This window comes from Adiantum capillus-veneris, chromosome 19 (genome assembly GCF_014529385.1).
Source record: "Adiantum capillus-veneris isolate H3 chromosome 19, ASM1452938v2, whole genome shotgun sequence".
Lineage (NCBI taxonomy): Eukaryota > Viridiplantae > Streptophyta > Polypodiopsida > Polypodiales > Pteridaceae > Adiantum > Adiantum capillus-veneris.
The window spans coordinates 122075342-122091147 of NC_140949.1; the positions used below are offsets into that span (position 1 = coordinate 122075342).

General features: G+C 43.0%; 1 protein-coding gene across 1 annotated transcript in view; it reads right to left on the minus strand.

Moving 5' to 3' along the window:
* Window positions 1–15806, minus strand: part of LOC147434770 (NADH-ubiquinone oxidoreductase-like protein) — a 62155-nt gene that overhangs the window by 16169 nt on the left and 30180 nt on the right. The window lies entirely within an intron of this gene.

Below are 15806 nucleotides of genomic sequence, written 5' to 3' on the forward strand. Positions count from 1 at the left end.
GTTCCGAACTTGGAGAGTCGCATCATTCTTGTCATGCCAAGGCATGCCTAATAGAACGTCACAATTGCCCAACTTCATGATGTGGAAATTAGCCTTTCCATGATAATCTTGAATAGTCACTGAAAGAGCACCAATGAGCGGTACTACTTTCTGAGTTTGCCCTGTGGCTAGCTCAGCTTCAATTTCTCTACCCTCTGCATCATAATCAAAGTGCATCTACTTTAAGAATTCTGGATGGATGAAGTTCTCTGTAGCTCCGAGGTCAAAGAAAATAAGGGCTTTGAAACCATTGACTTTGCCATATGCTCGGCACAATTCATTTGTACTCTCAAGGCATATGCCATAAATATCAGGAACTAGTCCAATAGCGGGTCCAGCTCTCTTAGAGGAGGTGGCGCTGGGGTTTTGTCGACCGTTGGTGCGGGCGTCAACTCCTTTGGTCTATCAGTGCGTTTGGGACAATTAGAATGATTATGCCCTATTTGAAAGCATCCAAAGCATCGGCCTTCTTGTAGTAAGGTGTCTCGTTGTTGAGGCGTCAAACGAGGCCTTTGCGGTTGATTTTCACGAGACTCGAGAATTTGTTCGTTGTTGCCGAGAGTTGTGGTTAGTGGCCGCAGATTCTTCTCTGGTAAACTCTAGCTTTCCCTTCATCAGTTTGTAGCCGACTGCGGCATGGTCCATAAGTTCTTGCATGGTAGAGACTTGCTTGGATAGACAATATTCCTGCAATGGTGATGGTAGTCCAATGGTGTATCGCTCACATTGGGCCTCCAAGGGAACAGATCTAAAGGACACCGGAAGGTACGTAGAGAGACCTTTGGTTATATTCGTCCATGGTTTCAGTGGCAAGCATTTTCAAGTTGCCCCACTCTGCCAAAATCCGCACTTCAAACATAGAAGTCATGTAACTACGTGCAAAAACTGTCTTGAAAGCTTGCCAGGTCCTTGGAGCATGCGGTTGTGTCGCGATTGAACTCCACCATTGCATAGCATTATCTTTAAGAAATCCCGCTCTTGAGAAATCTTTGATTCTTCTGTATGGTTCCCTGAAGCATAGATGTTGTCGAATTGCTATAGGAACTGCAATGCTTTCTTGCGATCTTTCACCCCGGAAAAAGTGAAAAATTTGACTGTTGTGCCACCATCTTTGAAATCTTTGGGTTGGTTTGACGCATATCCCGGGTATGGATAATAAGGGTATACATATGGGCTCCAACCATTCTAGCCTGGTGGCGGTGGTGGTGGCGGTGGGGGCAAAGGCGGTGGCAAAGGCGGTTGCACAGGATCAAGGTCAAATGGTTGCACCATATTCCTGAAGACTCCCCCAATTGGGACAGACCGCTGAGAAGGTTGCCGATTGGAAGCTCTCGTACTTTCTGGTGCCGGAGGAGGAGGTACCACCTGGGGCATCAGAGGGGGTAACATGTAGTTCAAAAAGTGTTGAAAACTTTGCAGCATCGAAAGATTTTGCTGAGGATGCCGCGAAAGAATGTCGTGAAGCTTGTTGAGCAGAAACTGCAAATATTCTGCTAAATCCATGAATTCCAAGTATTGGGTTCTTAATTGGCTTATGCCTTGTAAGACACTGCGATGAAGACGGGAGCACACCCGATGCGCGATGAAGTAAGGGTGGGAGTGGCTAATAAGTCCGGATTGGAGGACGAAGATACCTCAAATAAAATTCCAAAAGCTCTGTCTGCTCTTTTGTAGGACCGGTATGCTTTCAGAGCAGCACACGCCTGATGCTCTGATACCACTGTCACAAGACGGACACCACGTGCCAATAGAAAAGAACAGACTTTTAACACTTCAATAACAACTGAACTGAAAGAGAGAGACGACACGCAATACGGAGTGGCGGAATTCCGCCCTAGAGAGTATTGGTCCCAAACCTTGGCGCCCCTTTCGGTATTTCTTTATATTGCATCAACACAATACAAGCCGGTACTCCAGACTCTGCACCTTCTCCAGGAAGCATGCAAGAGAATGAGCCCTAGCCTCATATTTAAAGGCCCTTGGCCTAAAAAGCAGTTACAGTAAAAAGCCTTTAAAACTCAAAAGCTTCTTGTCCAAAAGCAAAGCCAAAAAGCTGCCAGCGTAAATCACGTAAATCCGTACAGCCTGCCACGTTATTGGCTAGCGCAAAACGTGAAAATCCGTACAACCTGCCACGTCATCATGCCAGCGCAATTTTCGGAAATCTACGAAACCCTTAGGGTTAGGGTTTCCAAAATTAGGGTTTGCAAGTTTTAGGGTTAGGGTTTCCATACTTAGGGTTTCAACAATTAGGGTTTTTGGCAAAAATTAGGGTTAGGGTTTCTGGCAGAAATTAGGGTTTTGCCACGTCAGTAGTTTGTTACAATGACTGTGCTAGGAAAGGATGGGTGCATTTGTTGAAAAGTAAAGAGAGACTTTTAATGCTTTTAAGAAGTTTCATGCTTTTGTTACTACGCAAAAGAGTACTAAGCTTAAATGTCTCAGATCTGATAATGGAGGAGAGTATGTATCTGCTGAATTTCAGCGTTTTTGTGATGAAAATGGGATTAAAAGGGAGTTGACAGCCCCTTATAATCCGTGTTCTAATGGTGCGGTTGAGAGATATAATCGTACTTTATGTGAGAGTGCATTGCATGTTGTCCACCGCTAATCTTTCCCAAGAGTTTTGGGGGGAGGCATTGAAAACTGCAGTTCATATTTGCAATCCCTCTCGTAATAGTACGCTGAAAAATGACATTCCATAAGAGGATTGGTCTGGCAAACCTGCCTCTTATGATCATTTGAGAGTATTTGGCTGCGAAGCTTTTGTTCATGTACGCAATGACTTGAAAACAAAGCTTGATATGAAGTCCATTAAAGGAGTCTTCCTAAGTTATGGGGAAGAAGGTGAAATGGGCTATAGAGTGTGGTTACCACAATTTAGAAAGGTAATACGCAGCCGAGATGTAGTGTTCAATGAGGCAAAATTGCTTAAGAATGCTACAAAATCAGATGCTGACAAGAAAACGGTAAGATTTCAGCCTTCCGTGCCACCCATTGATGTTGAGAAAGAGTCTCATGATGCCTTACTGCAAGCTGAAATTAATAATCAGCCGGTTAATCTTGAGCTAGAAGAGGTAGTACATGATTTTGATGCTCCTAATGAGGATCGACAGCCACCTGAATTGGCTGAAAATAAGTTGCCTTATGATGTAGAACCGTTGCTTGAGAATGTAGATCATTGGGTACCCAAGTCAACTCGTTTGAGAAAGCAACCGCAGATATTTAATCCCTCTTTGCATCATGTAATGTTGACAGATGAGGGTGAACCTGTTACTTATAAGGAGGCTAAGTCATGTGAGTCAAGCAGTAAGTGGGAGCTTGCAATGCAAGAGGAAATGAACTTCTTGTATACAAATGATACTTGGGACCTTGTGCCATTGCCTAAAGGGAAAGACTTTTCCTAACAAATGGGTATACAAGATTAAGATTGTGGATGTAAAACCCAAGTACAAGGCAAGATTGGTTGCAAAAGGATATGCACAGAAAGAAGGAATTGATTTTCAAGAAATCTTTTCTCCTGTTGTAGAGCTTACAACTTTACGTGTCCTTTTTGCTCTCGTTGCGGTGATTGATTTGGAATTGAATCAAATGATGTAAAGACAACGTTTTTTCATGGTGACATTGAAGAGGACATATACATGAAACAACCTGAAGGTTTTGTAGTTCCTACACGCAAGGAACTTGTATGCAAACTGAAAAGGGCTCTGTATGGTTTGAGACAATCATCACGGCAGTAGTATAAGAAGTTTGACACTTTTATGCTGTCTCAAGGCTTTAAACGCAGCCATGCAGGTCATTGTTTGTATACGAAAAGGGATGAAGAGGGTACTCCCATCATTCTTGTTCTCTATGTTGATGACATGCTGCTTGCCAGGAAACATAAGACTAGTCTTGATGCTCTGAAACCTAAGCTAAATTCAGCATTTGCTATGAAGGATTTGAGTGATGCAGAGCATATTTTGGGCATGCGTATTAAAAGAGATAGAAAGCTGAAATTGTTGTTTTTTTCTCAAGAAAGGTACATTGCAAAAGTACTTGACAGATTTAATATGGCTGATGCTAAGCCTCTTGGAGTACCTTTACCTCCATACACTAAGCTTAGCAAAGCAGATTGCCCAAAGGATGAGGTGGCATTGAAAGCAACAAAGGGAATCCCTTATGCATCAGCTTGTGGTTCTCTTATGTATGCTATGGTTGCCACTCGTCTCGACATTGCCTATGCAGTGGGAGTTGTTAGTCGATACATGTCGAATCCTGGCAAGGCGCATTGGGAAGCGGTCAAATGCATTCTGAAATATTTGGGAGGTACACAATCAAAGTGTATTTTTTATGGCAAAAGTGACTTAAAGTTGCAGAGATATTGTGATGCAGACATGGCAAGTGACATGGATACCAGGAAATCGACCAGTGGATATGTATTTGCCATTGTTGGTGGTCCAGTCTCTTGGTGTTCTAAGTTGCAAAAAATTGTGGCATGAGTACTACTGAGGCTGAATATATTTCAGCCACATAGGCTTCAAAGGAGGCCATTTGGTTGGGCAGACTTACAAAAGAACTTGGCATGCCTGCTCATACACCCGTGTTGGGTTGTGATAGCCAGAGTGCTGTCTATTTAGCCAAAAATGCCATGTTTCATGCGCGTACCAAACACATAGATGTGCGGTACCACTTCATACGTCAGGTATTGGAGGATGCTCTAGACACCTTGACTAAGATCCATACACAAGATAACCCTGCAGATCTTCTCACCAAGAGTCTTGCTAAGGCTCAGCATCAACATTACATACAGCTGGTGGGAGTTGGTTAACTTAAAGGCGTCATTTATGCCTTTAAGTGGGAGGTTGTTGGGTTAAAGGCCTAAATAACCCCTTTTTGTACATTTTTATACTTTGTCATGGACAACATTGAACCTGGACACATTTTTTTAAAGTCGCTTATAATAAAAGTGGAAAAACCCAAAACTCGCTTATTGAATTTTCCCCAAAGAACGTGAGCTCTCTCTCTCTCTCTCTCTCCCTGCTTCGATCTCTACCGCTAGTTCTGTATTGCTTAGTGCCTCCTGCTTCTTGTCCCAATCATGCACTACATCGAGATGCGCATCTACCGGTACCTTCTGCTTCGCGCTTTCATGTGTATCTGTTGGGCATGCCACGTCACTGGATTGTGACACCTTGGCTGCGTACATCACAGAGTTCCAAAGGTTGACTCTGGAGACAGAGACCCTTAGTCCCTCTGATAAACTTCAAAACTTTATCAACGCACTTGAACCCAACCTGAAGGACGATGTGCACAAATACAATCCTACCACTTTGGATGCTGCAATCGCCTATGTGGAGCGTCTTGGCAATAATCGGTGCCCTATACAGAATTTTTTCCTCTTGGTGATAGATCTTCAAGCAATGCTCGCTTTTCATAGCGTGATCGCAGAGAAAGCTATAGCCAAAGTCACCAGCACCAATCTCAGTTCAAACAGCAAGCCACAACGCCTTATTCAACTTCAAGGTTCTATTCTCAAGATCGACTTTGATCGTGGTAAAGGACATGATTTCTCTCAAGATCGACGTTCCACCACTTAGCAAGGCTCTTTGTCAAATGCATCTTCGACTTCAAAGAAGGAAGGATTATGTACACTTTGCGGTGGTGACCATCGATTGTATCAATGTCCAAAGAGACTAAATCCGTCTAATTTGAAAAGAAATTCCAACACGAAAACATCATCGAATGCTGAACAACCACCTTCTACTCAAGATAAAGGAAAATGTGTGGTCAATACAATTCGTGTCTCAAAGGATACGACTATTCTTATGAAGCATGCTCAGTGCAATTCTTCAGTTTTGGAGCCTCTCTCAGAGCAAGTTCTGAGCCTTCTTGGAACTCTCAATGCTTGCTCCAATATTTTGGTGGACAGCGAACGCTCAAATAATTTCGTCACCACTCAGATAGTTTGATAGCTTGGTTTGCCAACTCAAAAGACATCTAACTTATATGATGTGGAATTAGTAGATGGATCAATTTTAACTTGTGATGAGACAGTTCGATAGTCGTAGCTCGATATTAAAAACTATGCAAATCAATTGGATTTCCAAGTCATGCCTTTATCTTACTACGACATGATCCTTGGTCAGCATTGGTTATTTCAATACGATCCAGCTATTAGCTTTTGAGGACATACTATCAATTTGTTCAAAGATGGACGTGAACTAATTTTACACGGACTTTATCATGCGGAACGAATGATTCAAACCTCACATGTACTAGTCAAACGACATGATACAGAGTATTATGAAACGAATATGATTTTCGATGCAGATGTAGAAATTCTAATTGATGAATTTTTTAATTGATTAACTTCTCCTGAATCAATTGTAGAAGACAAAGATGATTTCAAGCAAGAAGTGGTACTTCATTCCCAGACAAAGATAAGGACATAGTTGCAGATTCTCAGTCAGAAGATGATTATGCTTTCTTTGATTCTTTGTTGGACGATGATATGCCGATTGCAAGTCATGAAGTGGCAGTTTCTAATAATGACTGAAGAATTTTGGGATTCATTATTGGACGATGATTACACTCTCAAGCCAAAATCCTCTCCAATAATTACTAAAGTTGAAGTTAACCCATCTAAAGAGTGCCTTGAGAAGATTTCCTCTTCACCAAATATTTTGCAGTTATTGGAAGATCTTAAACCAGAAATCTTACATCACGTGAAGGATTTTGACGATCAATCTCTTGTTGCAGTCAACCTGATTATGCCAGATTCCTCTAAAAAGTCTAATGCAATGACATGGGATTTAGCAGTCAAAGCAAAAAGGTTTTGCAAGAAGCCCGTATCCCTACCACGTGTCATTGACCAGGCGAGAGTCCGTCCAATGTAAACTCCAGCCAACTGTAACTAACTCCTGTCCTATGCCAATGACACTGGCATATTTGAAGGCCCCTGGCCTTGAGATGCAAAAGCTACACATGCTCCAAAAGCATCTATGCCAAAATCTCGGACGTCTGTACGCGCCTACATTAATAGCCTTCGCAATCTCCCAGGGTGTCCATATGGAATGCCATGTCAGCATCTCTATGCAATTTGAGTGTCCACGCTTTCTTTTAAAAGGGTTTTAGGTCCTAGGTCGTAGTCTTCAAGGGTTAGGTTTTAAAAACCCTAACCCTCTGGATATGCCATGTCACAAACTTGTGACATAGATATAGACATCCTAGACCTTCTTGCATCGGCCCAAGAGATACCTTGCCATAGGAGTTGTTAGTGCCAAGTTATCATTCGGTTGGATCTACATCAAAATGATCATCATGATTGCATGAGCAGCAAGATCTGGTTCTTGTATACCTCGACTATGCAATTTAGAAGCAAACGCTACTCTAACAAAGAAGCAGTACTTGAGAGGGTTGATTGGGACCCCATTGCAATCTCCATCTCTCTCTATGTCCCTAAAGATAACCTTAACCTCTCTCTCTCTCTTTTCTAATGACACATGGCACATTTTATGAGGCGCCCCTAGTGAATGTCATAGCGTTTTGGGCTGATCACTCTCTCCACACACCCCTTGAATTTTATTTTCCACTCTCAGGCGTCTCTCTCTCTCTCTCTCTCTCTCTCTCTCTCTCTCTCTCTCTCTCTCTCTCTGTGCGCACGCGTGCGCGTGTGAGTGTGTCAGGGGCAACAAAATTGAAATGGTAAAGATCTAGGTTTACACTTCCACAAATCTTTACTTCTTTCCCTACGTTAATGATTGCTTTAGCATGAATGATGGTTCCTCTTGAGTCTTACTTTGGCTGAAGAGAGGGAATGAGAGAGCGGTAGAGATATGGGGAGAGAGAGAGAGAGAGAGAGAGAGAGACTCGATGGGGTCTCAACCAATCCTCTCAAGGACCCCCCACACCATCGCCGATGTGGTATTTGCTTTTGATTGCATAAATGGAATGTACACACATGCAATACCTCAAGTGCAGACTCTATTGACTCGAATGGTGAATGTCGCCACGGTAACTCCTCAAGACGAGACACCTCAGGGGCTGATTTGATGCACCTTTAAATCCTTCTCAATGTGGGATTGTAAGGTGCAGCGGAAGTGAATGTTGAACTTTGCTTAAGATGAGTGCTCCGAATTGTGCTCAAGGGTTCCTTTTACTTACGGAAGGGAGAGCCTTCCGTTCCTTTAGTGAGAGAGTGCAAATGATCACAAACAAAGTGGCAAACACTGTGAGTGAAGGCGCTGAGACTGTGAGATAGAGAGAGAAGAATACGACACCAGAATGTTGTCAAACCCTCCTCCAAAGGCCCCACTCTCTATGGCGAGAGCGGTCTACTATTGATTGCACAAACTGGTGAACACTGTGAATGAAGGTGCTGAGACTGAGAGATGAAGAGAGACGAACATGACACTAGAATGTTGTCAAACCCTCCTCCGAAGGCCCCACTCTCTATGGCGAGAGCGGTCTACTTATGATTGAACAAATCTCTACAATGCTTGGACTTGCCAACGATGTTGACGACGATGAGACGAGCTGAAATCTGAAAATGGTAATGGCTGAAATCTGCAAATCTTTATCTGCTCAATTCTGACTCTATGTCGATGACGATGTCGATGACAACGATGTGACGACGACGCGCTGAAAACACAGATGCTGAAATCTGTGTTTTCCGGGCTGAATCTGCAAACTTCGCGGGATCTGACCGTGCAGCGAGGATCTGCGAGGTTCGGGACTTCTTCTGCGGTAACTGACTGCTGAAAACTGAAAACGCTGAGTCTAGGGTTTCGTCGCGAAGATCCGCAAAAATGCTAGGGCTGAAAATCTCCTGCTGTGGTGGAAATCTGCTAACTGCTATGGAATCTGCTAACGCTCGGGGATCTGCTGTCTTCTGTTGTCGCTGGAAATCTGCAAATGCAAAATCGCCAAGGCTGGTCTGTCTTGCTGAAAACACTAGGTTGTTGCTGAAGAAAAATGCCAGGTCTTCCTACTCCAAAAACGCTAGGTTGTTGTGGGGGGTTCTGCTGAGAAGGTGCCTGTTGAGCAAGTGCTCCTGCTGCCTCTTCTGCCAGAAAGTGCTAGCGCTAGGTTTCCATATATACAAACTTAGTAAATTTGCCCTACCTAGTTTCCAACAAAAGTCACTTATTATTAATGTCAAAAATAGGGAAAATAGGTCTATGCACTGTAAAAATGCTCCTGATGAGTTCTGATGGAAATTTGATGATCATGCTATGTGCAACCAAAGGATATGCATCTAATCTACGTGTTTGGACATGCATGGTTTGCTAACAGACTCACAAAAGTGCCAGATCACTTCCTATTCTAGATCGACTTAAACTGAACTGAACCATGGTCATGTTGTAGCTTGTCCACGGACACACGGGGTTGGATGTGTCACGTGACAGGAAGCTTGTGCCATATTGATGGCGCTTGAGACTTGAGGCTTGAGGCTTGAAACTCGAGAGAGGGATGGAGCTTGAAAGTTGAGAGGGATGGAGCTTGAGAGAGGGATGCGATGAAGGAATGGAGCTTGCGAGAAGGATGAAGCTTCAAGCTTGAGAGAGAGGGTGAGAGTGGCTTGAAGCTTCAAGTTTGAGAGGGAGGGTGAGACTCGAGAAAGTGGCTTCAAGCTTGATGCGGGAGAGTGAGGGCTATGAAAGTGTGAGGGGTGAGGGTTAGCAGTTACAGGAGGAAAGCCCCCCCCCCCCCCCCCCCCCCCCCCACACACACACACCTCTAGTGTGAACCACCCCAAAGCTCAAATGAAATGAGCGCTACCTACAACTGCCGCCAGTTTTTAAATTTCAAAATCTACCGCTGTTTTTCAAATTTGAAACTGTCGTTCCACTGTTACGTTCCCGAACCGGAATGCTATTCCGTTCCCGCGACCGTTTCGCGACTCGAGATGCTCGGAACGCCGTTATGGTACGTATACCCTCCGCTCCGCCCATTCCCTAGTACTGTGCAAGGAAGAGACATGGAATGTGAATTCCTTGAATGCAAACATTTCATCTTTTCATGAGTAATCCGCATACATCCGTGCTCATTCATGAGTGAATCGTGTTCATCGTACCATATGACATGCCTATAAAAAGGGATCACATAAGGACGGTGACTAAAATACAGAAAAGCATCACGAATGGAACACTCGAATAATGCATGCTGACTAATCATTCGAACACACAATACTTCCTGTGGGGGTTCTTTTGGACCTGGACTCGAGAGCCAAGATCGGTTCTTCGTGATTGATCGAATCTGCAATGAGGTTAGCTTCGCAGAAAAGCATCAACTAAACCATCATCCTTGTGAACAATCACATCATTATCCTACAAATCATCATGCTTGTGAATAATCACATCTTGATCATGCAAATCATCATGCTTATCATTATCATGCAACAAGGTTGTACCAGTCCGTACGTACGGATCCTTACCGTACAGTACGTACGTACTGATCGTACTGTACGGCATTTTTTTCAGAAATTTTTTTTTGGGTCAATTGGGCGTCCGGATGAGCATAGTGATTTTATTTTTGCAATTAGGGCTGCGAATATTTTCCGTACGTACGTAAAGTTGGGGCACCTATTCTGCGCGTGGCCGTTTTGAGAAATCTCTACAACACAGCAGCACTTGGTGTTTGTGCAAGTTCACAATAAGGTAGTTGAGCATCTTCTCTCTCTCTCTCTCTCTCTCTCTCTCGTCTTGTGCCACACACATACTGTGAGCACTCAGCAAAACTTAAGTCTTATATTAGCAGTTGATAATGTTAAATGTGTGTAGTAATCATTGATGTGTTTGCATGATATACATTTTCTAAATCTCTAATGAGAAATAGAAATTTTGTTAAATGTTCTCTCATTTACTTGTTTTTTACAAAGGTACGTATTTTTACGTACATAAAAAATTTATCCATACGGAATGACGTACAGTACGTCATTCCGTACGTAATGTACGGTACAGATACGTACCGTACATTACGTATGGTACCACCTTGTCATGCAAATCATGTGTGTCGTGCTTGGGAGAAGAAAAGACTGAGAAAGTCTCCTTCTCTTTAATCTTTTCAATCTTCGCCTGCACATTAGAAATGAGAACAACTTGCTCTCCACGAATGACAATGGGAGAGTCACTTTTGGCATTGAAAGTGAATGTATTTCAATGGGCGGGTTATGCTCACAAAACCATCGAATGCCCAAAAGCATATCACATCCTGAAAGAGAAGAGACTACAAATTTTCTGCGGAAGGACGCTTGTTGAACAATGAACAAAACTTCAAGGCACTCGTACGCGATGAGAGAGACCGGAAGAGAAGCCTGACACCTAGAAGGAGATGTCTTGCTAACCTCCAAGAGGGCTCTTTCGACAAGAGAGTCACTAATCAAATCATGCATACTGCTTGGGTCAAACAATATGACAAAACGCTGACTCTTCACATGACCATAACACTTCATGAGAGACTCATCGATGGGAGCATCATGAGAAACTTGGGTTACGCTCATTTATTGCATTGACAGAGGAAGTGGGTTCTGTGGGTTCTTTAGATTCATTAGAGTCTAAGATATGTTCTTTTTATATGACCCTTGATGTGACAATGAAAACAACGACCTTCCTTAGAATAAATGCTTTGCTCTTCTTCCCTAGCACACACCTTTCCTTGCACACACACTTCATTTTGGAAGGGGAAGAATTGGGTGAGTAAAATGACTCACCTTCCCTTTATTAAAAGTATAAGACCAATTTTAAAGTTAGTGGTCATGTTCAATGTGAACTTGGCCAAAAGTTAATAACCTTTAAACTATACACAAAACGGGGCCATTTGGGCCTTTAACCCAACAACCTCCCACTTAAAAGGTATAAATAGCACCTTTAAGCTACGTGACTCCCACCATCTCTATGCATAGATTGATGTTGTACTTTGGATAAGCACTTAGTGAGAGCATCTGCTGGATTTTGTGATGTATGGACCTTAACCAATGTAATAAGGCCATCCTCAAGCACTTCTCGTATGAAGTGATACCGCACATCAATATGCTTTGTGCGTGCATGAAACATGGCATTCTTTGCCAAGCATATGGCACTCTGGCTATCACAACCAAGCATAGGTGCCTTGTCTGGCAAACCAAACTCGCTGCATAGACGTGCTAACCAAATGGCTTCTTTGGAAGCCTCAGTGGCTAAAATATATTCAGCCTCTGTCGTAGACAATGCAACAATCTTTTGCAATCTAGAACATCATGAAACAGCACCTCCCGCAAGAGTAAACACATAGCCACTTGTGGAGTTCCGCGTATCCACATCACCAGGCATGTCAGAGTCACAAAATCCCTTCAACTCCAATGGTCCTTTACCATAGCAGAAGCATTTGTTTTTAGTCCCTTTCAAGTACCTCATAATGGACTTCACTGCATCCCAATGCAACCTGCCTGGATTAGCCATAAACCGGCTCACAACTCCCACTGCATGGGCTATGTCAGGCCTAGTAGCAACCATAGCATACATAAGTGAACCACAAGCTGAAGTGTAAGGCACACTTTGCATGTCATTGGCTTCTTCCTTTGACTTGGGACAATCATCCTTGGAGATTTTAACATATGGCTGTAATGGCACGCCAAAAGGCTTTGCTTCAGCCATGTTAAATCTATCCAACACCTTTTCAATGTACTTTTCTTGCGACAAATACAATAGGCGCTGGTCTCTTTGCCTTCTAACACGCACTCCAAGTATATGTTCGACTGTCCCAAGGTCTTTCATTGAAAATGCAGATTTCAGCTGCCCTTTAAGAGCATCAACAGTGCTTCTTTTCTTTGCAGCTATCAACATATCATCCACATAGAGCACAAGAATGATAGGGCTGCCATCCTCATCACGTTTGATATACAAACAATGGTCTGCATGGCTTCTTTTGTAACCATGTTTAAGCATGAAGCGATCAAACTTCTTGTACCATTGTCTACATGATTGTTTCAACCCATACAAGCTTCTATTGAGCATACATACCAAATGTTCCTTGCCAGGAATAACAAAACCCTCGGGTTGCTTCATGTAAAGCTCTTCTTCCACATCACCATGCAAGAAAGCGGTAAGTACATCCATTTGGTCCATTTCCAAATCAAGAGCAGCCACTATGGCAAACAATACACGCAAAGTGGTCATCTTCACAACAAGAGAGAACACTTCCTGAAAGTCTATGCCCTTGGTATGAACATATCCCTTTGCAACTAGCCTTGCCTTATACTTAGGTTTTGCATCAATTGTCTTGACTTTATACACCCATTTGTTAGGAATAGCCTTCCTTCCTTTGGGCAATTCCACCAAATCCCAAGTATGATTAGCGTGCAAAGCTTTAATCTCTTCTTGCATGGCAAGCTCCCACTTGTCACTGTGCTCACATGTCTTTGCCTCTTTATACGTAAGAGGCTCTCCCTCATCTGTCAACATAATGTAATGCAAAGAGGGATCATATATGCTCACAGGCCGTCTTTGACGAGTAGACCGCCTCACCCAATGCTCCACATTATCCGGCAATGGGTTTACATCAGGTGGCATGATAAAATCATCAACAATGGGCTGCGGTACATCATTTTCAGCACCATTTTCAGCATTGTTTCGTGGCTGCAAATGCCCTTCAGGAGCCTCAATTTGCTGCCCAACATCATCTGGCTCAAACACCACTGGATCATCTACATTTTCAGCCATATGTGGTGCATCCTGAGGGTCAAAAATAAGCCTAATAGGTGGCTGGTCATGCTGAAATTTGACCTTTTATGGTCATGCTTTGAGGCACAATTGTTTTGAAGCAGCCTTGCCTCATTAAAAACAACATCCCGGCTGCGTACAACCCTTTTGAGCTGAGGTAACCAAATCCTATAACCCATTTCGCCTTCTTCACCATATCCCATGAAAAGGCCTTTGATGGACTTGGCATCTAGTTTACTCCTCAACTCAAGTATAACATGCACAAAAGCCTCGCAACCAAAAATACGTAAGTGATCATACGAAGCAGGCTTGTCAGACCAAACCTCTTTAGGGATGTCACCTTTCAAAGACATGTGAGGGGATCGATTGCATATATGCACTGCAGTTTTCAAAGCTTCTCCCCAAAATCCATGAGAGAGATTAGCTGTGGACAGCATACATCTCACCCTTTCACAAAGTGTCCTATTGAATCTTTCAGCCACACCATTAGAAGAGGGGTTGTATGGCACAGTAAGCTCCCTCTTAATGCCCAAATTTTCACAAAATTTGTTAAATTCAGCACTTGTGAACTCCCCTCCATTGTCCATACGCAAGCATTTTAGCTTTCTACCTGTTTGGGTCGTCACAAATGCATGAAATTTCTTAAACGCAGCAAAGGCTTCATCCTTAGACTTAAGCAAATAAACCCAAATTTTCCTAGAATGATCATCAACAAAGGAGACAAAATAGTATGCACCTCCCATAGACTTAGTAGGCATGCTACATACATCAGAATGTACAAAATCAAGCACACAAGATTTACGAGAGACACCAGAGCAATAAGAACGCTTTACTTGCTTGCCATATTGACATTCATTACAAAAGTCAAGCTTTGCGCCTTTAGCATCAAGCTTGTTCAAAGTACAAAGCTTAGAAAGGCCCTTTTGGCTCATATGGCCAAGCCTCTTGTGCCACAACTCCATGTGAGAGTTAATTTCAGCCAATGCAATAAACTTCCCCAACACGGCTTTTCCATGCATGCAGTAAAGTGTCCCTTTCTTTGTGTCCTTTACAATCATCCTTGAGCCTTTAGTCATTTTCCATGATCCTCTCTCAAACAAGATGCTATAACCATGCATATCCATCTGACCAACAGAAAGCAGACTCTTCTTGATTCACGGCACATATCTAACATCATGCAAGATAAGCTCATTTGTGCCATCTATGGAGAGATACACAGTGCCAATACCCTCAATGGAACATGCATGATTGTTTCCGAGGTATACATGGCCATGCTTGCCTGCATCAAAAGTAGAGAAACACTCCTTGATAGGAGTCACATGAAATGAAGCACCGGAATCAACAATCCAAGTCTGGGATAATGCATCATTGACAGTCAACAAAGCATCAATAAGATCACTCTTGGTGATCTGCATGTCCCGTGAATGAACATTAAGAGAGGCATCAATGTCATAAGCATCATTATCTGACAAAGTACACAAGATGTCCTCTACATCTGACAGCTCCTCAATCACAACACTAAAAGCCACATTGGCCTTCTCTTTGTCCTTTGAGCTATCCTGTGCATCTGTTCTTGACTTCCTTCTTCTCTTTCATTTTGTCTCCGCCATTCTTTTTCCGTTCTAACTCGGCTTTATAGTATCTGCAATCAGGTTTCTTGTGACCTTTCCTGCCACATTGATAGCAAGTCACATCACCCTTGCCTTTGTTGGCATTTCCCCTTTCCTTACTCTTACTCTTACTCCTTTGTGCATAGACATTCTTCTTCTCTGTCCTGCCTCTAACCATGTTGGCAGAGCTGCCTCCCTCCTGATTTCCTCATTCAAGATAGAACCCCTAACACCGTCAAAGGTCAAATTGGGGTTATTGGACAATGAAACCACCAATGTTTCCCATGACTCAGGTAAGGTCATAAGCAAGAAGACAGCTTTCAGCTTATCATCAAAAGGAGGCAAGCATGAATCCTGTAACTGCGACAAAGTACCTGTGAACAACGACAAGTGCTCTGCAGCGCTCTTGGACTCATCTAGTTGCATGCCAACAAGTTTTCGCATCAAATGCACTTGGTTGACAGGTATTGTATTCTCA